At 48.0% G+C, this 11,889-nt stretch overlaps 1 long non-coding RNA gene across 1 annotated transcript; it reads left to right on the top strand.

Annotated features, from left to right (window-relative positions):
- The first annotated feature begins 3,326 nt into the window (after positions 1 to 3,326).
- Positions 3,327 to 5,579, top strand: LOC125991719 (uncharacterized). The gene is made up of 3 exons (XR_007489432.2): positions 3,327 to 3,745; positions 3,892 to 3,968; positions 5,496 to 5,579. It is a non-coding gene; the product is annotated as an uncharacterized lncRNA (long non-coding RNA).
- Positions 5,580 to 11,889: the final 6,310 nt, after the last annotated feature.

The following is an 11,889-nucleotide window of genomic DNA, read 5'->3' as shown; positions in this document are numbered from 1 at the left end:
AGGACGGCACTTAATGATCACAAACTCCACAAGCGGCGAGCAGTGCTTACACACCACCACAGAGTCCCGGCACCATTCTTCTCGGATGTAGACGCATATTCCACCTCCACGCGACTTTCCCCCTCGTACAATGGCACGGTCCGCCCGATAGCACGCTAGCCGCTCCAGATGCACTGCAGAGTCCGGAATGTTGTCACTCAACCAGGTCTCGGTGAACACGAGCACACAGCAGTTCCGCACCGTCCGGTTCGTAGACCTCAGCAGGCGAACGTAATCCATTTTGTTGTCCAGCGATCGAACATTCGCCAGAAGAATGGAGGGCACCGCCGGTCGCGCTGGGTTGGCCGCCAGCCTGGCCCGGACGCCTCCGCGCTTGCCCCTCTTTTGCCTCCTCGCACACCGTTTCCGACGGGTCCCAACCGGGGGAGGAATAGCGGGTGAGGTCGGCGACGTTTCAGGACGTAACAGTCCGAGCGCCTTTAATGTCGACGCGTCAAAGTCCAGAACGCCGCAAAACCCACTTCAATAATAGCATTTAAGGAGAAAATTAATGCACTTTACGTTATCAATTCTAACTTCTTATATGTAGATCTAGCACTTAACTGTCGGAGTGCTTCACCCCACTTGATTGCTTTAAAAAGAATAACAACTTTCTTAAAACGAATAAAAATGTCTTACTCTATTTAGATTTGCCCAGTAATTAATTTGGAAGGCAAGTCTATTTTTCGATCGTGTCCTGTTTAACTTTTGACGCGGCCCGACAAAATTAAGAACTGGGCCGCGCCCGACGGACAATCGAAATACTTTTATCCTTCACCAACTCAAATGATCTATTTTAACCATCGTCGTTATTTTATTTAGAGGAAGTAAATTTTCAAACGAATTCACTTTTGACGAAATTCACTCTTCCCTTAAATATCTACGAAAGTTATTTAATTCTCTAACATGTTCGGAGTTACTTTTTACGCGGCCCGTCAAAAGGGGAAACGGGCCTGCGCCCTTCAAATAATTAAATTACTTTCAGTTCTACACCAAACCGATAATCCGATTCAAACACTTCCGTTAATTTATTCAGACGAAGCAAACTTTCAAACGGATTGAAATTCACTCGTGTCTCAAATAACTACGAAAGTTATTCAATTCTCTAAAATTGTCTGATGTTACTTTTATTTATTACGGTCCTATGTTATACCATAATAACCCCCCGCACATTAATCAAATTGTCAAATCAACCCCGAACCATCGATTGTACATTCAGTACAAATCAGCGCACAACAAAGTAGATGAATATACACAACACATTTATTGAAGAAACATGAAATAGAATTACAAATCTTAATCACTCCAGAAACCGAACAATTTCACCCACTGATACCCGTGTTAATAAAATCATTCAATCCCAGAACAATTCGATTGCAAAACACAGTTCATGAAAGAGGGAATCAATTTTTAGCCAAGCAAAGAAATCAAGAAGTAAAAATCACATTTGTGCTTCTCCAAACAATTTATGTCACGCCACTATTCTCATAGTGACGGGTCCCTTGATCGAATTGACTAACAATATTGCTTTAAGCTGTTACAGAATACATTTTTAGCCAAGCAAAGAAATCAAAAAGTAAAAATCACATTTGTGCGTCCATGCGTGACTCACAATCCGACACCGTGTTCCTGTTTTATTTCTATTTTAACTTGCTTAGCTTATTTTGGCCCCTTTTTTGGTCTCATGTTTTGGTCTGGCGCCATCTTTTGGACAAATTTGGAATTTCAGCTCTGCCAATTTATTCCTGTGAACAATCCATATTTTACCATTTGCACCATCTCTTCCCCCCATGTTACATGACAGTAGAAATGGGTCACTATCAAAGCAGAGTAGCAGATCTGGAGTCAGCGCTGAAGCAACAAGGACAGGTAAGCTTATCAATGAGCACACCTTTTTCTCAGACAAAATAGCTACATTCTTCAGTCACTCATTCGTCTGGCATTACTGGACCAACCCCCCCCCCCCCCCCCCTGAACGTGGCTGGGAAAATGTGGAGAAAAGCAAATGTCATTTTCCAGTCAACCAAAGAATTTGTGGATGAAAATGACACAACATTCCAAAGCTGTCCACGCGTTTGTCTCTTCTAGAATGTCAAGTGGGTGGAGGAGAAGCAGCTGCTGCGTCAGAGCAATCAGCAGTTGGCCGAAAAGGTGACGGAAAGAAAGGCGCTGGGCGGAGTCGCTTGGCGTCACACCCGTCCGGAAGCCCCGCAGATGAGGTCTGACTGTCTTTTCAGGTCAGGCGGATGGAGGCGGAAGAAGCGCGTCTGAAAGAGCACATCCAGGATATCCGAGACCAAAACGAACTGCTTGAGTTCCGCATCCTGGAGCTGGAGGTTGGGAAGACTCGCACAAGCGTGTTGAGGCCAGAGATGTGACGGACGGACGGACGGACGGATGCATGGGGGGGGGGGGGGGTTGTGCGTGTTGGCTTCACTTGAGTTCAATTTAGTATTTTCGTCAAAAGCGCATGTGGTGAAATTCCACAAAGTAGGATGGGCAAACACATTCCAGTAAACTATTAGTGTCAATTGGGCTCTCGAAATGGCAGGGAAAAGATGCACAGCAAAACGAAAATATGTAGATGAACACAGGACGTTTTTATCAGAGTGGGAAAGTTTCTATTTTTTGTTGAACGTGATGGCAAACCATTCTGCCTGATACGTCAGACCTCAGCGCATTTCAAAGATTCAAATCTTCAGCGCCATGCACTTCAGCTCACTCCATGCTAACATTGATCAGGCGTCGAACCCGCAACATCATGCTTAAGAGGTGGACATGCTAACCAGTGCGCCATTATGTCAACGCATAACAACTGTAAATCTACTAAACAAAACAGCGGTTGCTATATGACATCTGCCGCGTGTGGTCACGTGACAGACGTCACGTGATGGGCAGAACTTCCGCCGGAATTCAAATCCGCGGGGAGAGTTAACTTGTTTAAAAGGGAGTGGGCAGAAGAATTATTTAATTTATTTAAATCTATTTGGAGTGTGCGCCATTATGTCAATGCATAACAACTGTAAGTCTACTAAACAAAACAGCGGTTGCTATATGACGTCTGCCACGTCGTGGTCACGTGACGCGGACGTGACGTCGACGCCTACTTTACATCCCACCGATCACAGGACCCCTCGGCTGCATAACCGCGCCCCCTTCCCAACCAATCGGATTTGCTATACGCGAAAACTACGCCAATGGGCGGAACTTCCGCCAAAATTTAAATCCGTGGGCGTGGCTCGCAACAGGAAGTAGGAAAATGGCGATGTTGACAAAGACACAGCGGATGGTAACATACGACTAACAAGAGAAATATTTTTATTTTCTGCTTGCAACTGGACCGTCCAGAGCGTACACGGTAAGTACAACTAATCGTTTTTAAAAAGAAGTACTTTTGTTGCCCTGAAAAGCGAGTGAGTGTGGCGTTTGGGGGGAACGTCGAATTTCGACGATTCTTTCTGGTCAGCGGTTGTAAATGATTGCGTTGATTAAAAAAGAAAACTTGATGTAACTCTACTTTTAACTGCCGTTTCAGATAAGCGGGTATTACGTCGCAGTCATGTGCCGCGGATATGACGTAATTGGCTGAACTTCCACCAAAATTCAAATCTGTTGGCGCGATGGCCGTGAGCCACTGAGCAACGACGAATATCAACAGAAATATCTTTATTTTCTGCTTGCAACTGGACCGTCTACAGCGCACACGGTAAGTAACACTCATTGTGTTTAAAGAGATTTACGTTTGTAATAGCAACGTGTAGCTGAGGCGCTAGCAGAAGTGTAGCCGCGTTGCGTTGTACGTGTGAATATTGGTCCAGGCGAAATGTTAATGTTTAATTTCATTCCTTTAAGTTCCACGGTGTTTGTTGGCTGCAAGTTTTCCACTGCAAGAAGAGGCTCGTATCATTGACCAGGAGTGAGCTACAATGGTGAGTAGCCATAACATTTATGTTAAACACTTCCTATTTCATGTCTAACAGTACTTGATTTAACAAATAACCATAAATAAATACAGTGTGGGCACTGAAGTTAACATATGTGATTATACTGCCTAATCTGTCACCGAGTATATTGTTGCAAAGTAATATAAGATCCAAAGTTGTAATTCAGAATAGTTTTCAAAAGAAGGCCATTAGAATTATATACAAGTCTGATTACCCTGAACATAACAACAAGCTATTAATTAAATCACAAATTCTTCAATTCAAAGATTTGGTAGATTATCAGAATAATAATGTCTAACAGTAATTGATTTAACACATCACGATAAGTAGATTGAGTGTGGGCACTCTCAAGTTAACATATGTGATTATACTGCCTAATCTGTTACAGAGTATGTTGTTGCCAAGTAATGTAGAATAGATCCAAAGTAGTAATCCAGAATAGTTTTGAAAAGGCCATTAGAATAATAAACAAATCTGATTACCTTGAACATAATAGTTAAGTGTTGAATATGTCCTATGAAGTCAAAATTGGGCACCATCATGTGGTGAAATTTGGAATTGCATCACATCCAATTTTGCCTGGGAACAAACAGATTAAATAAATCTTAGTCTTAAATAAGCCACTCCTTCTCAAACAAGTAAACTCTGCCCATTTTGCGCAGTAGATGTTCTGTTAATATCTAGTATTTATACAAAGTCATAATTTAAATTGCTTTCAACCTTAATTCATCGCTTCAACCAACATTACTCGCTCTTATTACCAACTTGTATCGATTTAACTAAGCGTTTAATACTTCCTATCAGGTCTCAAGTCAAGATTTGGCAAAATACAATTTCAGCAAATCCAATTTTGCCAGGCAACAAAAAGAGATTAAATAAACTAAATAAGTCTTCTTCCCATTAAATAAATCAGAAAAGTCTGTCTTGTAACCAGTCCTTTTCAAACAAGTAAAGTCTGCCCGTTTTGTGCCGTAGATTTTGTGTCTATGCCTAGTATTTATACAAAATCATAATTTAAACGACTTCATTCCTTCATTCACTTTGGAAATTTGGAATTGCAGCAAATCGAATTTTGCCAGGGAACAAAAATAGATCAATTAAACTAAATAAGTCTTCTTCCCATTAAATAAATTAAAAAAGTCTGTCTTGTAACCAGTCCTTTTCAAACAAGTAAAGTCTGCCCATTTTGTGCCGTAGATTTTGTGTTTATGCCTAGTATTTATACAAAATCATAATTTAAAGGATTTCATTCCTTCATTCACTTTGGAAATTTGGAATTGCAGTACATCAAATTTTGCCTGGGAAGAAAAGTAGATTAAATAAATTTAATAAGTCTTACTACTTCCCAATAAATAAATTAAATACGTCTTACTTGTTCCCACTCCTTTTCAAAAAAGTAGTTTAAAACGAGGGCCATTTACTCAACCTTTAACCTCAACCCCGCACGTCACATTGTGTTGTATCTGTGAATGTTGGTTGTGGCCAAATGATAGTTTTCTTTCATTCGTTTAGGTTCCACGGTGTTTGTTGGCTATATGTTTTCCACTGTCAGAAGGATGAAAATACAAAGTACAACGCTTGGACGTGGGCGACAACATCACCGGTGAGTCCTTCCTTCCTATTTATTTACCTTCTAGGTGCTAGAGGCTAAGTGTTAGAAGCTAAGTGTTAGAGGCAACACAATACGAACAACACAACACAATACGAACAACTCAACACAATATGAACAACTCAACACAATATGAACAACACAACAAAATACGAACAACACAACACAATACCAACAACACAATACGAACAACACAACACAATACCAACAACACAACACATTACGAACAACACAACACAATACGAACAACACAACGATACCGCACTGAACAACACGATACCGCACTGAACAACACGATACCGCACTGAACAACACGATACCGCACTGAACAACACCATGCCGCACTGAACAACACCATGCCGCACCGAACAACACCATGCCGCACCGAACAACACCATGCCGCACTGAACAACACCATGCCGCACTGAACAACACCATGCCGCACTGAACAACACCATGCCGCACTGAACAACACCATGCCGCACTGAACAACACCATGCCGCACTGAACAACACCATGCCGCACTGAACAACACCATGCCGCACTGAACAACACCATGCCGCACTGAACAACACCATGCCGCACTGAACAACACCATGCCGCACTGAACAACACCATGCCGCACTGAACACCATCCCGCACCGAACAACACCATCCCGCACTGAACAACACCATCCCGCACTGAACAACACCATGCCGCACTGAACTACACCATGCCGCACTGAACAACACCATGCCGCACTGAACAACACCATGCCGCACTGAACAACACCATGCCGCACTGAACAACACCATGCCGCACTGAACAACATTATGCCGCACTGAACAACATTATGCCGCACTGAACATTATTATGCCGCACTGAACAACACCATGCCGCACTGAACAACACCATGCCGCACTGAACAACATTATGCCGCACTGAGCAACATTATGCCGCACTGAACAACACCATCCCGCACTGAACAACACCATGCCGCTTTGAACAACACCATGCCGCACTGAACAACACCATCCTGCACTGAACAACACCATCCCGCACTGAACAACACCATCCTGCACTGAACAACACCATGCCGCACTGAACAACATTATGCCACACTGAACAACACCATGCCGCACTGAACAACACCATGCCGCACTGAACAACACCATGCCGCACTGAACAACACCATGCTGCACTGAACAACACCATGCCACACTGAACAACACCATCCCGCACTGAACAACACCATGCCGCACTGAACAACACCATGCCGCACTGAACAACACCATGCCGCACTGAACAACACCATGCCGCACTGAACAACACCATGCCGCACTGAACAACACCATGTCGCACTGAACAACACCATGTCGCACTGAACAACACCATCCCGCACTGAACGACACCATGCCGCACTGAACGACACCATGCCGCACTGAACAACACCATGCCGCACTGAACAACACCATGCCGCACTGAACACCACCATGCCGCACTGAACAACACCATGCTGCACTGAACAACACCATGCCGCACTGAACAACACCATGCCGCACTGAACAACACCATCCAGCACTGAACAACACCATGCCGCACTGAACAACACCATGCCGCACTGAACAACACCATGCCGCACTGAACTACACCATGCCGCACTTAACAACACCATGCCGCACTGAACAACACCATGCCGCACTGAACAGCACCATGCCGCACTGAACGACACCATGCCGCACTGAACGACACCATGCCGCACTGAACATTATTATGCCGCACTGAACAACACCATGCCACACTGAACAACACCATGCCGCACTGAGCAACATTATGCCGCACTGAGCAACATTATGCCGCACTGAACAACACCATCCCGCACTGAACAACACCATCCCGCACTGAACAACACCATGCCGCTTTGAACAACACCATGCCGCACTGAACAACACCATCCTGCACTGAACAACACTATCCCGCACTGAACAACACCATCCTGCACTGAACAACACCATGCCGCACTGAACAACACCATCCCGCACTGAACAACACCATGCCGCACTGAACAACACCATGCCGCACTGAACAACACCATGCCGCACTGAACAACACCATGCCGCACTGAACTACACCATGCCGCACTTAACAACACCATGCCGCACTGAACAACACCATGCCGCACTGAAGAGCACCATGCCGCACTGAACAACACCATGCCGCACTGAACTACACCATGCCGCACTGAACAACACCATGCCGCACTTAACAACACCATGCCGCACTGAACAACACCATGCCGCACTGAACAACACCATGCCGCACTGAACTACACCATGCCATACTGAACAACATGACGCCGCACTGAACAACACGACGCCGCACAGAACAACACGACGCCGCACAGAATAACACAATACCGCACAAAACAACACAATACCGCACAAACAGTTTTAGATAATATTATGTCGCAGTCATGTGACGCGGACATGATGTCAATAGGCGGAACTCACGGCAAAATTATAATCCGTGGGCGTGACTTGCAACAGGAAGTAGGAAAGCGGCAATGCTTGCAAACAAGACACAGCGGTTAGTAACACGACAACTAACAAGACAAATATTTTTGTTTTCAGCTTGCAACTTGACCGTCTAGAGCGTACAAGGTAATTACAACTCGTTGTTTTGAAAAATATGTTTTTTTGTGTAGCCCTGAAAAGCGAGGGAGTGTGGCGTTTGGGAGGAACGTCGAACTCGGCGTCTGCTTCCAGCCACAGATGCCAAATTTCGACGATTATTTCGACTGGTCAACAGTTGTAAATTATTGCGTTGATTAAAAACTTATCCTCGGTTATCCGTGGCTAAAACACCACAACCCTGCAATAAACTGGGAGTCAGGGGAGATAAAGGGGTGGGCATCCCAGTGCCAAGTATCGTGTGTCAAACCGAACCCTTCGATCGAGTCCCCATGCACTTCTCCCTCGGACTTTGCGTCTCCTGAACCAGAGTTCAGAGCTCCGGATCTAAACCAAGTACCCAAATGCTACCATCAACTTGCGGAGGTATTTAGCAAAGCCAAGGCGAGCTCCTTACCACCCCACCGTCCCTACGACTGCGCCGTAGACCTATTGCTCGGTGCTTCGATCCCCAAGGGGAGACTTTATTCCCTTTCGGGCCCCGAAAAGAAGGCCTTAAATGACTATATTGACGCGTCACTTAAAGCGGGTCTGATCATGCCGTCATCATCGCCTGCAGGGGCCGGGTTTTTCTTTGTGGGGAAGAAAGACGGAACCCTGCGCCCCTGCATAGATTACAGTCCCCTCAACCAGATCACTATAAAGAATCGGTACCCCCTCCCACTCATGTCGGCCGTGTTTGATCAGTTGCAGCAGGCTCGGGTATTCACCAAGTTAGATTTGCGTAACGCGTATCACCTCGTGCGCATTCGGGAAGGTGATGAGTGGAAGACGGGCTTCAACACCCCCCGGGGACACTTTGAATACCGGGTAATGCCGTTCGGCCTCACCAATGCCCCCGCGGTCTTCCAGGCCATGATCAATGACGTTCTGAGTGATTTCTTAGACCACTTTGTTTTCGTTTACTTGGATGACATCTTAATTTATTCACCAGATTTGAGGACCCATGAGAGTCATGTTAAGTCGGTCCTGCAACGGCTCCTGGACCATCGACTTTATGTAAAGGCCGAAAAGAGCGAGTTCCATGCAGAAACGATATCGTTCCTTGGCTTCATCATAGCCCCAGGGAAGGTCCAGATGGACCCAGCCAAAGTAAGCGCGGTGACCCAATGGCCGGTACCGGATAGCCGCAAAAGAGTGCAGCAATTTCTGGGATTTGCTAACTTTTATAGACGATTCATACGAGGCTTCAGCGCCACCGAGGCTCCCCTGCACGCTCTCACCTCCCCGACAGTTCCGTTTCGCTGGACGGCGGAGGCTGAAGCCGCCTTCCAGGAGCTGAAGAGGCGGTTCACCACCGCTCCAATCCTTACCTTGCCCGACCCATCTCGTCAGTTCGTGGTGGAGGTTGATGCCTCCAGTCAGGGAATCGGCGCCATCCTGTCTCAGAGATCCCAGGTCGACAACAAGCTCCATCCATGCGCCTTTTTGTCCCGACGGCTGACCCCCGCGGAGCAGAACTATGACGTCGGAGATCGGGAATTGTTAGCAAATTCAAAAAGGCTCTTGAAGAATGGAGACACTGGCTGGAGGGAGCCCAACACCCCTTTCTGGTTTGGACCGATCACAAGAACCTGCAATATATCAAGGAGGCCAAGCGATTGAACTCCCGCCAGGCTTGTTGGTCCCTCTTCTTTAACCGTTTCCATTTCACGTTGTCTTACAGACCGGGGGCCAAGAACACCAAACCTGATGCGCTGTCACGCATCTACAGCCCAGACCCGGTGTCCACAGAGCCAGAGCCCATTCTCCCCCCTCACTGCGTGGTGGGAGCCGTAACCTGGCCCATAGAGGACTTGGTGAAGCGGGCAAACCACGATGATCCACCCCCTAGGGGAAGTCCCGAGAATAGACTGTTTGTTCCGCCCCAACTACGATCCCAAGTGATCCACTGGGCGCACACCTCCCGGCTCACGTGTCACCCGGGCGTGCGAAGAACCCTGCACGTCATCCAACAAAGATTCTGGTGGCCCTCCATGGGGGCGGACGTCCGGGAGTATGTTGCAGCCTGTTCCATCTGTGCGCGGAGTAAGAACACTCCGGGCCGCCGTGTGGGGTTGCTGCAGCCTCTCTCCATTCCCTCTCGACCATGGGCCGACATCTCTGTGGATTTTGTCACGGGACTGCCGGTGTCTAGCGGTAAGACGACGATACTCACCGTCGTGGATAGGTTCTCCAAGATGGCCCACTTCATTGCCCTGCCCAAATTACCTTCGGCCAAACGTACGGCAGTAGTTCTCATGGACCACGTCTGCAGGATTCATGGATTTCCTCGGACGTCGTGTCAGATAGGGGCCCCCAGTTCGTGTTCCGCTTTTGGAGGGCTTTCTGCAAGCTTATAGGGGCCACCGTGAGCCTCACTTCGGGCTACCACCCGGAAGCGAACGGCCAAGCAGAACGCATTAACCAACAGCTGGAAATGGGCCTCCGCTGTTTGGTAACCCAGAACCCCTCGTCGTGGAGTCAAAACTTGACCTGGGTAGAGTACGCCCATAACTCCCTTCCCATCACGGCGACCGGGATGTCCCCCTTCATGTGCGTCTTTGGATACCAGCCCCTGCTCTTCCCCGACAGCGAGCCGGAGGTGTCAGTTACCTCGGCGTGCGCCGTGGTGAGACGCTGTCGGCGCATCTGGGCAGCGGCAAGGGCCATACTGGTCCGCCAGGGCGACAGGGTGAAGAGGATGGCTGACCGGAGACGTCGTCCGGCACCTGTCTACCGGCCCGGCCAGCGGGTCTGGCTGTCCGCCCGGGACCTTCCCCTCCAGGTGGGCTCCAGGAAACTGGCCCCCCGTTTTGTAGGGCCGTTTCCGATCTCCAAGGTCGTCGGTCCAGCGGCTGTGCGACTCCGTCTGCCTCGGTCCCTTGCGGTGCATCCCACCTTCCACGTCGGGAAGGTCAAGCCGGTTAGGGAGAGTGGGATGGTGCCGGCTCCCGCGGCACCCCTGCCTACGCGGACGGTGGGGGGTGGGCCTACCTACACAGTTAAGAAGTTGCTGGACGTGCGCCGGAAGGGCCGGGGCTGGCAGTTCCTGGTGGACTGGGAGGGTTACGGGCCAGAGGAGCGGCAATGGGTGCCGCGTAGCTATATCCTGGATCCCGGGCTACTAGATGACTTTTACGCGGCTCACCCCGATGCTCCGGGTCCGTCTGGGATCCGGCCCTAGAGGGGGGGGGTTATGTCATGCTGTCATGTGTCGTCCGGATCACTTCCTGTTTTATTGTATGATTTTCCTCTCGTTCCAGTCGGTGTGTCCTTCCCCTGTGCGTCCGGTCACGTGAACCCCTGATTCCAAGTGTGTGCACCTGCGTCAATGACCAACTGTCTTCACCTGTGTTCCCCTCCTGTGTCCATATAACCCGCGTCTTTCCCAGTATCCAGTGCCAGTGCGTCTTGCCTTGTAAGAACACTAGCGATCACGAAACCCTCGAGTTCCACGTACAAGCCTTGTTTGAGCGACTTTGATCCCCGATGTTAACTTGGTTACATCGCTATCTTGTTTTTGTATTTCCCTCGGTTCGAGGTGCTTTGATTTCCCCTTTTTCTCCCTCGGTTCGAGGCGCCTTAGTTTTCCCTTTTTTCCCTCCTATTGAGGCGTTTTTTGTTCGACTATCAGTGGAGACAATA

The sequence above is a fragment of the Syngnathus scovelli genome, chromosome 21, assembly GCF_024217435.2.
Source record: "Syngnathus scovelli strain Florida chromosome 21, RoL_Ssco_1.2, whole genome shotgun sequence".
NCBI lineage: Eukaryota > Metazoa > Chordata > Actinopteri > Syngnathiformes > Syngnathidae > Syngnathus > Syngnathus scovelli.
The sequence above is the reverse complement of the archived record's forward strand: the minus strand, read 5'-3'. Positions and strand labels throughout refer to the sequence as shown.